The sequence below is a fragment of the Ambystoma mexicanum genome, chromosome 2q, assembly GCF_040938575.1.
Source record: "Ambystoma mexicanum isolate Mex_15411 chromosome 2q, UKY_AmexF1_1, whole genome shotgun sequence".
Taxonomy (NCBI): Eukaryota; Metazoa; Chordata; class Amphibia; order Caudata; family Ambystomatidae; genus Ambystoma; species Ambystoma mexicanum.
The window spans coordinates 10350280-10361433 of NC_090924.1; the positions used below are offsets into that span (position 1 = coordinate 10350280).

At 50.1% G+C, this 11154-nt stretch overlaps 1 protein-coding gene across 2 annotated transcripts in view; it reads right to left on the reverse strand.

Annotated features, from left to right (window-relative positions):
• The window catches only part of AXIN1 (axin 1), a 486191-nt gene extending 485991 nt beyond the window's left edge, over positions 1-200 (reverse strand). For both annotated transcript variants that reach the window (XM_069646773.1, XM_069646774.1), the window contains exon 1: positions 100-200. The gene's annotated coding sequence lies outside the window, so the exon portion shown is untranslated. The remainder of the gene's footprint in view (positions 1-99) is intronic.
• Positions 201-11154: the final 10954 nt, after the last annotated feature.

The following is an 11154-nucleotide window of genomic DNA, read 5'->3' on the forward strand; positions in this document are numbered from 1 at the left end:
CTTAACAATAACAACAAAGGGGTGAGAACTTGTAAATTGATGGATGCTAAAAGAAATGCATATAAAATTCACTACAAGAGCTGGATCGCATACACTCACCTGATGCTGCCTTGAAACTGGACATGCGCGTTTCGTAAAAGGTAGTGTCTAGTTCCCATTCGAGAAACGGACCATAGCCAGGACCACCTTCACTTCATCACGTGGGCTGCTCTGCATCACGTGGGTTTCAACGTCCGCTTCATCGCGTGGATTGCTCTGCATCACGTGGGTTTCAACGTCACGTCATTATCATTTTTGCACGAGCTGGAAGGCAAGGCGTTGTGGGAGCGATTCCTCCTTTACAAAGCACGTTTCGTATCATTGATTGTTATTTGGTTTCTGGTAAGTCTTACTGTGTATTTTGGTGGTTTATAAAATGTGTATCAGGGGTGCCATTTACTCAAAATACAGGCGGATTCAGTGAAGATCAACATTTTTTATTCGAAATGGACCAGAGCCGATTAATGTTTTGAATAGTCAAAGCATAAAACTCAAATGCAACTCCAAAGAAAAATGACGGGCATACTTCCATGATTCACCATTGCAGCATATGGTCTAGTTTCACTCCAAGCTTCACAGCACTCAAAATCACTGGGGACACAAATATCCGTTGTTTATTTTCCTTAACAGTACTCTTTGATCACTTCAAGTATTAAATTACACAGCTTTTTAAAACAAATGATTCCATGTGCCTTCCTCATCTGATTGCACAATTGTAGAACAAGGCACAAAAAGGGACACTAACAAATGCATTTTGTGAATCAGCTTTTCCACAGAAAGTGCACATAATCACTTGCTAGAAAGGATTCCCTATTCCCCACCGCCCCAACCTGCCTAAGGCACAAATCAGACGTACCCGACACAAATACTTTGACACAAGTCAGTTACGGTTCAGGTAATGCACCTGGACATTTGTTATAGTTGCCCCCGGAGATGCGGCCCTGCGGGACCAGTCTCGAAGGGTTGTATCTACTTCCCATCAGAGAAACGGACCCTGGCAGAGCTCCACCCCTTCACCACGTGGATTGCACGTTCCGTTAAGGCCATGTACGCGTTTGGTATGCTAACTCGTCTGATTGAGAGTTAGCCAACGCTTCAACACCTCATGATCTGTACAGCGCAAGCCAGTATTGTTGGTAGTGTCTAGTTCACATCCAAGAAACGGACCATAGCAACGTCCCTGGCGCCTACTCTTCTTCACGTGACTTCCGATGTCATTATCGTGATTTGCGGGAGCAATTTTAGTGCGTGGAAACGGGAAGGCTCTGGCTGCCGGTGTACGTCTAACTAGAATATGCGTGTCTTTTCCTTGCAGTTCCAGCGAGGGGGAGGGCGCTGGCTGCCAGTGCAAGTGCAACCAGAATTTGCATGCTTTTGGCTTGCAGCGGTTACAGTGGGCATTTTCTTCAGGATACCAGGAACGTTTCTGCAAGACCCCCAATGGAGCGTCTGACTTCTCTTGTCCCTCATCGTCATTTTCCTTAGCGGAAACCGGGAAGGCTCTGGCTGCAAGAGCAGCAGCAATCTGTGTGCTCTTGGCAGGCTGAGAATACAATTTGCATTTTCTTCGGGATGCTGTGAACGCAAGACACCAGATGGAGACGGGGGAGCGGAAAATTACATTTACTTTAAAAATCATGTTCAGCTATTCAACGTGAAAGGAATGAAGGGCTAAGAAAAGGGACAGTGGATGGTGGTGAACTGATCAAAGGGGGCTAATAAAGTAATTTAATGTTGGATGAGAGAGTGTGTTTAGGATGGGTGGTTTTAGAGGGGGTTGGCTGGGGATATCTGTGTGGTTCGGGAGAGGCACATGGGCTTCTTGATGTGTGCGTTCTTCAAGGACGAAGGGGCATCTTTCTATGTGGAGGGAGGATTGGGCATTATGGTATTGGTCTAGAGAGAGGGATGTGGCATCTTGGGGTCTGAAAGGTTGGATAGGGGCCCGCTGGTGTGGGTCTGGTGGGAATGGGCACATTGGTGTGGGTCTGGAGGGATGGGGCTGTTAGGCAGAATTGCATGCAGTACCCTCTGGGACCACCACATACAATTAGGACTACAGGTGTAAGCAAAACCAACCTTTGGTATAAGCCTGTACTACACAGTTTTGTGGTAGTGAGCTGAGAAGCCAGGCTTATCTCAAGAGGGAATGTGAGCAGTACAAGAGGTTACACAGAGGTCTTACAATCACAGTGGTTCAAGTAGACACTCTCAAGGTGTCTTGGTAAAACACCTATTAGTTTATTACACAATCATTTAGAAAACATTCACTAGAAGGAGGCAACTTAATATTATACACAAGCACACTTCAATAGCAAACCAATAAGTTTCTGAACAAATTAGGCTCCCTTGAAATAGGAGCAAAATGTCATTTCAGTTACTTTCAATGGCAGTAAAAGGGCACAAGTTAGCAGAATAGATCACAAATACTTTCTTAGGCAGCGCAAATAGTTATAGTTCACTAGAGGACTCGATTCAGTTCAATAGGCCAAAGTCAATGGACTAGTGTCTTGGAAAGGAAAGAGCAGTTCTTGAAGTAAACGGTGAAGTCTTTGCCAGAGTTCTCAGAAGTAGTTTGTACGAAAAAGAATTGTATGTTAGGTCACAAGCTGATTAGGCCTGCAAGTTGGGAAAATTCCACAAACTTTCACCACGAGAGAAGCGTTCTCTCAATCGGGTTGGCAGAGTACCTTAGCATGAAGCAAAAGATGCAGCTGAAGACGTTGGTTCCTGGCAGTCCCTACAGATCTCACTGTTCCTGAGCCTCAGTCGTGGGGACAAGAGGGAGGATGTAAGGGAACTCTTGCATTGCACAGGATCGTCGGAAAACGCAGACAAAGTGGAGTCACTTCAGTTTGAGTAGCTGTTCATCAAGCACACAAGCTGGTGTCCTTCCCTCTGGTTAATCCTAACCAGCTCCGAGAATGGTATCCAGGTGGTTTACGAGTTGATTGGTCCCACCAACTCAAAGGAAGAAGTCGTCCTTGAAGGGGCTTCTCTGTCGAGGTGAACTTGGCAATTCGTACCTGCAGCAGGGCTTCACCAGGCAAACCAACGGTCCAGGAGTTGCAGGAGCCGTCCTCTTCCAGCTCGTCTTTGGTTCTTTCGTTCCAGTGGTCGACTCTGCTTTTTAGTCCAAGAGACTAGCCTTTTAAACAGTTTTCTCCCTTTCATTCCAGCCTAACTGCCACTCTCTCAGCAGGGTGGCTGTCCTTGCCGACAGTCAGCCACCCAATTGTGCCAGAGTGCATTTGGGTCTCCTAGGAGACTAAGCATAGGGAATTTCGGGCACCTCCCTCACTTCCTGCCCACCCCAGACTCTCGGACGCCAGAGGCAGTCTTCAGTCCTGAAGCCCGCCAAAGGCATAGAAACAAAGGGACCAAACCTGGTTTGGCACACAGAGACAAACACTAGAAGGACCTTTCCAAAAAGAAATGGTGAAAAATGAAGACCGGAACCTGTTTAAACAAAGGGGCTTAAGGCGCCATCTTGAAAAACATGGCTATCACGATTTTTAGCTACCGGTGTTCGCGGTCAGGAAAAATCATGGTAGTTTGTTGTAAAACCACTGCCACCAGCCATTCCGATAGAAAAGGGTAGCATTTGACTGCTACATTAGTATTTTAGACACAGGGGATATTGGGTAACTCCTCCAGCACTCTATAGGAAGATAGTGTGTGCTGGGTCTAGGAATTTCAAAAGACTAGTAAAGTCAATTTAACCTTACATTCTCTGGGAAAAGTTTATCCCAGAGAAGGTATTTAAACCTTTGGGAAGTCTAAAAAGACATCCCCGTGTCACTGAACTGAGGGTGCTGTGGAACACACATGAAAAGATGCCTATGGAGTTATCTTGAAACGCCATAATCAAAGAACACAAGAGTAAAACATACATCAAAATACATGAGAGTGGGGAAAAAAGGCTCACACTCCTTCCAGGTTAAAAAAAAAAATCAAGTCCTCAAAATCCAGCAAAGCTGCTGGGGGCCTCTAAGGTGAAGGGAATTAGCACATTTATGAGAATTCTCCCTAACAGGGGCACATTGGTGTGGGTTGGGAGGGATGGGGTCCATTGGTGTGGGGATGGGGAACATTGGGTTGGGTCTGGAGGATGGCATGGGGCATCTTGGGGGGGGGGATCTGCAATAGATGGGGGCACATTGGTGTTGGTCTGAAACAGGTATGGGGCATCTGTTGGTCTGGTGGGTGGCATGGGACAACTAGGTGTGGGATGAGGCATCTTGGTGTGGCTCTGGAGGGTGGGGGTACATTGGTGTGGGTTTGATGGGAGGGATGGGGACATTGGTCTGTGAGAGGGTTGGGGTACAATGTGTGTCTGGGGGAGGGATGGGGCATCTTGCTGTGTGGATGTCGGGATAGTGACATCTTGGTGGGGTCTGCAATGGATGGGGCACATTGGTATGGGGCATCTGTTGGTCTGGAGAGTGGGATGGGGGCATCTGGAGGGAGTGGATGGAGACACATTGGTGTGGGCGGGACGGGGCATATTGGTGTGGTTTTGATGGGAGGGGCGGGGCACATTGGTGTGGGTCTGCGGGGAGGGATGGGGCATCCTGGTTTGGGTTGGATGGGGACAGCAGTGTGGGTCTGGAGGAGATGGGGGCACTTTGTTGTGGGTTTGATGGGAGAGATGGGGGCATATTGGTGGGGTCTGCAATGGATGGGGGCACATTGGTGTTGGTCTGAAACAGGTATGGGGCATCTGTTGGTCTGGTGGGTGGCATGGGTCAACTAGGTGTGGCTCTGGAGGGTGGGGTACATAGGTGTGGGTTTGATGGGAGGGATGGGGACATTGGTCTGTGTCTGTGAGAAGGATGGGGTACATTGTGGGTCTGGGCGAGGGTTGGGGCATCTTCTGTGTGGATGTAGGGATGGTGGCATCTTGGTGGGGTCTGCAATGGATGGGGGCACATTTGTGTCAGTCTGAAACAGGTATGGGGCATCTGTTGGTCAGGAGGGTGGTATGGGTTGTTAGGGAGAGTTCTCAAAAGGTGCTAATTTCCCTTACCTTTTGAGACCCCCAGCAACTTTGCTGGATTTCTAGGATTTGATTTTTGTTTACCTGGAAAGAGTGTGAGCCTTTTTTCCCACTCTTTCATATATTTTGATGTGTATTTTACTTTTGTGTTCTTTGGTTGTGGAGTTTTAAAACAACTCCATAGGCATCATCATTTTCTGTGTGTCACACAGCACCTTCAGTGCAGTGGCACAGGGATGTCTTTCAGACTTCCCAAGGTTTAAATACCTCCTCTGGGACTGACTACCGTCTCCCAGAGCATGTAAAGTTAAATTGACTTTACTAGTCTCTTTAAATGTACTGACCCAGCACACACTATCTTTCTATAGAGTGCTGGAGGGGTTGCCTAGCTTCCCCCAAGTCAAAACACTCATGTAACATTTAACAAATGTTACCCTTTCCTACTTTAAATGGCTAGTGGCAGTGGTTGGTTTAGATCAAACTACCATGATTTTTACCGACCGCTAACAACGGTAGCTACAAATCGGGTCAGCCATGTTTTTCAATATGGCACCCAAGACCTATCTGTAAAACCAGACTCCGGTCATCTTTTATGTTTTTCTCTGCGTGCCAAACCAGGTTTGGTCCCTTTGTTCGTTGGCCTTTGGCGGGCTTCAGTGCTGACGCCCTCCTTTGGCGCCAAGGTGTCTGGGGTGGACAGGGTGCGAGGGAGGTGCCCGAAACTTCCTGTGCTTAGTCTCCTAGGAGATCTGAATGCACTCTGTCGTGATTGGCCGGCTGGCTGTCTGGCAAGGACAGCCACCCTGCTGTGTGAGTGACAGCCAGGCTGGAATGAATGGGGGAAAACTGTTTTAAAAGCAGGTCTCTGGGACTTGGAAAGCAGAGTCGACCACTGGAATGAAGGAACCGAAGATGAGAGGAAAGAAGAGGACTGCTGCAACTCCTGGATGACTGGTGAAGCCCTGCTGCAGGTCCGAATTGCCTGAAACTCTGACGACAGAGAAGCCCTTCAAGGTTAACTTCTCCCCTTGAGTTTGGTGGGAACAACCAACTCGCAAGCCACCTGGACACCGTCCCCATCTGGTCAAATTTTCATCAGAGTGCTGTTGAAAACCAGAAAGTCAGAGGGAAGGAAACAAGCTTGTGGACTTTAAGGCACTCGCACGTTAAACCAACGTCTTGCTACAGCTTTTTGGCCTCTTCCCTGGGCAGTGCAGGAACCACCCGACGTCGTCCTTCTTGTCCCCATGACTGAAGCTCAGGAACAGTGAGATCTGCTCGAACTGCCAGGAACAACTGCCTCAGCTACAGCTTTCTTCATTGACAAGGTACTGTGCAAACGCAGTCCGGAAATCTTTTCGGCCATCGAGAAAGTGTGTGAAACTTTCCTCAACTACGAAGGCTTGTCCTTCCCTAAACATTCGTCAAGCTTTTCGCCTAGCCAAATCCTTTCAAATCTGTGGCAAAGACTTAACCGTTATATTCCAGAACTATGCTATCCTATACAAAAGACTCTGAACCATTGACTTTGGCCCAGGCCTATTGAGAAGAATTGCTGGTTGTATTTAACTGAAACCCTTTGCCCTGACTATGAATGTATTTGGGCTGTCTATTCTTATAACCTTGTCTTTTCCCTCCTTTATTAAGTATCTGAAGTGCCATTTGCTCCCACTTCATTTTGGAGCTAAACTTGTTCATTTTTGTAGTTTATTAGTGTGTGATATTGAGCTGCTTATGCTAAAGTAATCTTTTCTAACTGACTGAGTAAATAAATGTATATTCTTTTACCAAGAAACCTTGAGTAAGTGTATATTTGAATCACTGTATTGGTTGGTCCTTTTGTGTAACTTGTTCTACTGCTCACTTAAACTCTTGAGAAGTCTGGCTACTCAGCCATCGCTACCACTTTACTGTGTAGTACAGGCTTGTACCAAAGGCGAAATTGTGCTTACACTTGCAGACCTAATTGCCTGTAGTGATCCCCAAGTGTACTGCAGGTGGTTCTGCCTAACATTGGTCATCTAGGTGTGTGCTGGGAGGGTGGGATGGGGCATCTTGGTGTGGGTCTGGAGGGAGGTCATTGGGGCAGATTAGTGTGGGTTTGATGGGAAGGATGGGGGACATTGGTCTGTCTGGGGGAGGGATGGGGCACATTGTGGGTCTGGGGGAGGGATGGTTCATCTATGTGTGGGTCTGGAGGGTCGATGGGTGCATCTTGCTGTGTGGATGGAGGGATAGTGGCATCTTGTTGGGGTCTTCAATGGATGGGGGAACATTGGTGTCGGTCTGAACAGGTATGGGGCATCTGTTGGTCTGGAGGGTGGGATGGGGACATCTGGGGGGTGAGATGCAGGCATCTTGGTGTGGATCTGGAGGGAGTGGATGGAGGCACATTGGTGTGGGTTTGATGGGAGGGACGGGGCACATTGGTGTGGTTCTGGGGGAGAGATGGGACATCCTGATTTGGGTGGGATGGGGCATGGTGTGGGTCTGGAGGGCAGGATGGGGGCACATTGGTGTTGGTCTGACAGGTATGGGGTATCTGTTGGTCTGGAGGGTGGCATGTGTCATCTAGGTGTGGGCTGGGAGGGTGGTATGGGGCATCTTGGTGTGTCTGGAGGGGGTATGGGGACATTGGTCTAGGTCTGGGGGAGTGATGGTGCACATTATGGGTCGGAGGAGGGATGGTTCATCTAGGTGTGGGTCTGGAGGGCAGGATAGAGGCATCTTGGTGTCGGTGGGATGGGGTCATCTTGGTGTGGGTCTGGGAGGGATGGGGCACATTGGTCTGGAGGGAGGGATGGGGAACATTTGTCTGGGTCTGAAGGGTGGAATAGGGTATCTTGGTGTGTGGAGATGGATATCTTGGACTTGGTTTGAGGGATGGGGCACAGTGTGGTTGCCAGGAGTCTGAGGTGATGTTGGTTACCCACCCAACCCCGTTTTAGAGGCCTTGGGGCCGAAATGATCTCAACCTATTCTCAAATTTTAAATGGGTAAGTCTCGGGAGGAAAGCTTGCGGGCAACGTGCTCTCCTTGGAAGCAAGACGACATGGAGCAACACAGGTTCAATCCCCGGGTCCGCGCTTAGAAACCTCTCGGTATTAAGCGGGTTATAAATAACCTATCATATCATAAGAAGCCCGGCTCGCTGGCGTGGAGCCGGGCATCGAATGCAAGTGCCCAGTGGGCCACTTCTGGTAGCAGAACTGATGCTGTGGGATGAACCAAACGCTGGGTTAAGGCACCCGATGCAACACTCATCAGACCCCAGAAAAGGTGTTGGTTGATATAGACAGCAGGATGGTGGCCATGGAAATTGGAATCAGCTAAGGAGTGTGTAACAACACACCTGCCGAATCAACTAAAAAAGAAATGTATGGCGCTGGAGCGTTTGGCCCCAACCCGGCCGGCACTGAGAACTACAGGGGCTAAGCCGCGATGAGTAGGAGGGCCACTGTAGTGTGCATGGAAGCCCAGGGCGAGGGTCTGGGTGGAGCCGCCGCAAGTGCAGATCTTGGTGGTAGTAGCAAATATTCAAACGAGAACTTTGAAGGTCGAAGTGGAGAAGGGTTCCATGTGAACAGCAGTTTAACATGGGTCAGTCGGTCCTAAGAAATGGTCGAGCACCATTCGGAAGGGACTCGGGATGGCCTCTGTTGCCCTCAGCCGATCTAAAGGGAGTCTGGTTCAGATCCCCGAACCCAGAGTGGCGCAGCGTCCGGTGTGGTAACGCAAACGATCCCAGAGAAGCTGGCGGGATCCCCTGGGAGAGTTCTGTTTTCTTTGAAGGGCAGGACACCCTGCAGTGGGTTCGCCACGAGAGAGGGGCCAGAATCTTGGAAAGCGTTGCGGTTCCGGCAGCGTCCGGGGAGCTCTCACTGGTGTAAATCTTGCGCCGGGACGTACCCATTTCGGCAGCAGTTCTCCAAGGTGAATAGCCTCTGTCATGTTGGAATAGTGTAGGTAGGGGAAGTCGGCAAGTCGGATCCGTAACTTCGGGAAGGGCTGGGTCGGTCGAGCTGGGATGCGAAGCATGTCTGGCCGCAAACCGCGGCTGGATGAGGCGTCTCTTCCCCCCCCCCCACTCCCCTCCGGGGACGTTGCCGACTCTAGATGTGAGCTGGGCCCTCCTGGGGTTCGGGGCCGTCGTTCTCCCTTAGCCGACGCCTAGCAGCTGACTTAGAACTGGTGCAGACTAGGGTAATCCAACTGTTAAATTAAAACAAAGCATTGCGCAAGGCCCACGGTGGGTGTTGATGCAATGTGATTTCTGCCCAGTGCTCTGAATGGCAAAGTGAAGAAATTTAATGAAGCACGGGTAAACGGCGAGAGTAACTATGACACTCTTAAGGTAGCCAAATGCCTAGTCAACTAATTAATGACGCGCTTGAATGGAGATTCACACTGTCCCTACCTACTGTCTAACAAAACCACAGCTAGGGGGCGTGGCTACGAGGGTCATGTAGGAGGACGCGATCTGGAGGAGCTCCCGAGATCCTGAAATGATCCTGGCGAAATAGTGCATAACAACGTGCCTATGACTGCCGAAAACACACATGTCGATGTGTGAACGGTCTGACTGCGCTTGGTGAACTTTTGGAAGGCGTGGGAGGAACGGTGGTGGAGTTTTGTGCGAAAAAGATAAGGAGAGACGGAAGATGAAACAAAATGGCTGATCAACGACCGGAACAAAGGAAGGAGCAGGCCGCACGGTGGTCGGGCAATAGGAGCGAACTGTGTGCGCATTTGTAACTTGCGCAGAACGCAGGTCCCCTGGGCCATGTCTAATAGAACAGTGAGACCGAAGGCGAAGCAGCCCATGTTGGACGACTTCGCCAAGACGTCCCCTGGTCCGGAAAGTTCCAAGAGCAAGGATAAGTCGCCTACAGGCGGCATGCCTGCGACGGGTACTAACCAAGAGGTCCTGGCTGCGATTGCGGACTTGAAGGCGGCCTGGGAGGCTAAGCTTGAACTGGCCGTAACTGAGTTGAAAACGGCATTGGACCTTAAGGTCGGTGAGGTGCAGGAGGAGGTGAATTTACTCCGGCAGGACGTCAGGTCCCTGGCGGAGCGCACTGAGACCCTCGAGAAAGAGGTGAGCCCGAACACCGCGGATTGTGCCTCCCATAAGGCCGAATTGCATGCCCTGGTGCAGAGAGTGGGCAACTTGGAGAACAGGGCGGAGGAGGCGGAAGGACGCGCCCGACGGAATAACATTCGCATCGTGGGCCTGCCAGAAGGATCGGAGGGCCACGATCCCACAGAGTTCATCGAATCTATGCTGTTGCAGGAGATACCCGGAGGAGCCTTATCTCAAGGATTCGCGGTGGAACGTGCACATAGAGCTCTTAACAAGGAGGCCGCCGCCGGGAAACCCACCTAGGCCAGTAATTGCCAAAATCCTTAATTACCGGGACCGGGAGAGGATACTAGAACACTTCCGCAAGGGAGGAACGATCACACGAGGAGCGGCAAACATAACGGCTTACCCGGACTATACCCTGACTGCGCAGTGTAGCCGCATGAACTTTGGGACGGTAAAGCGGAGATTGAGAGAGGCGGGCCATAAATACATGTTGCTGTACCCGGCGAAATTGAAGGTTTTTCACAAACACAAGACTTTGTTTTTTGAGACTCCGGAGGATGCCATGGGATGGCTCGACGCGCAGGGATGTCCCCAGGAGCCTGACTTTCGGACGGGAAGTGGAGATAAGTAGTGCACGAGGAGGGTGCTACAAGATGGCGCGGAATAGGTCTCTGGGACTTGATTATAGTCATTTGAGCGGCCTTAGGCAGAGAAGGTCAGACTGTTGCACAATATATTATGAGCACCTTGACTATTGCTGTATTTAGGGGAGCCTTGCAGAGCGGATCTCTTTACCCCACTTAGTAACTTTAGTTAAGTGGCCATTAGGGCGACTTCACCCTACTGAGCTCTGGGCATTGGTTGGTGCTTGCAGGGCTAGATGTGGGGGTGCCTGAGTTCCATGGATGGAGCTGGGCAGCAGTTGGGGAGTGTGGTGTTGGGGAAGGGATAGGTAGAGGTTGGGGAGGGAAGTGGGGAGTTTGGGGTGTGTATAGTTATGGGGAGTTCGAGTATGTACATGAGGCTA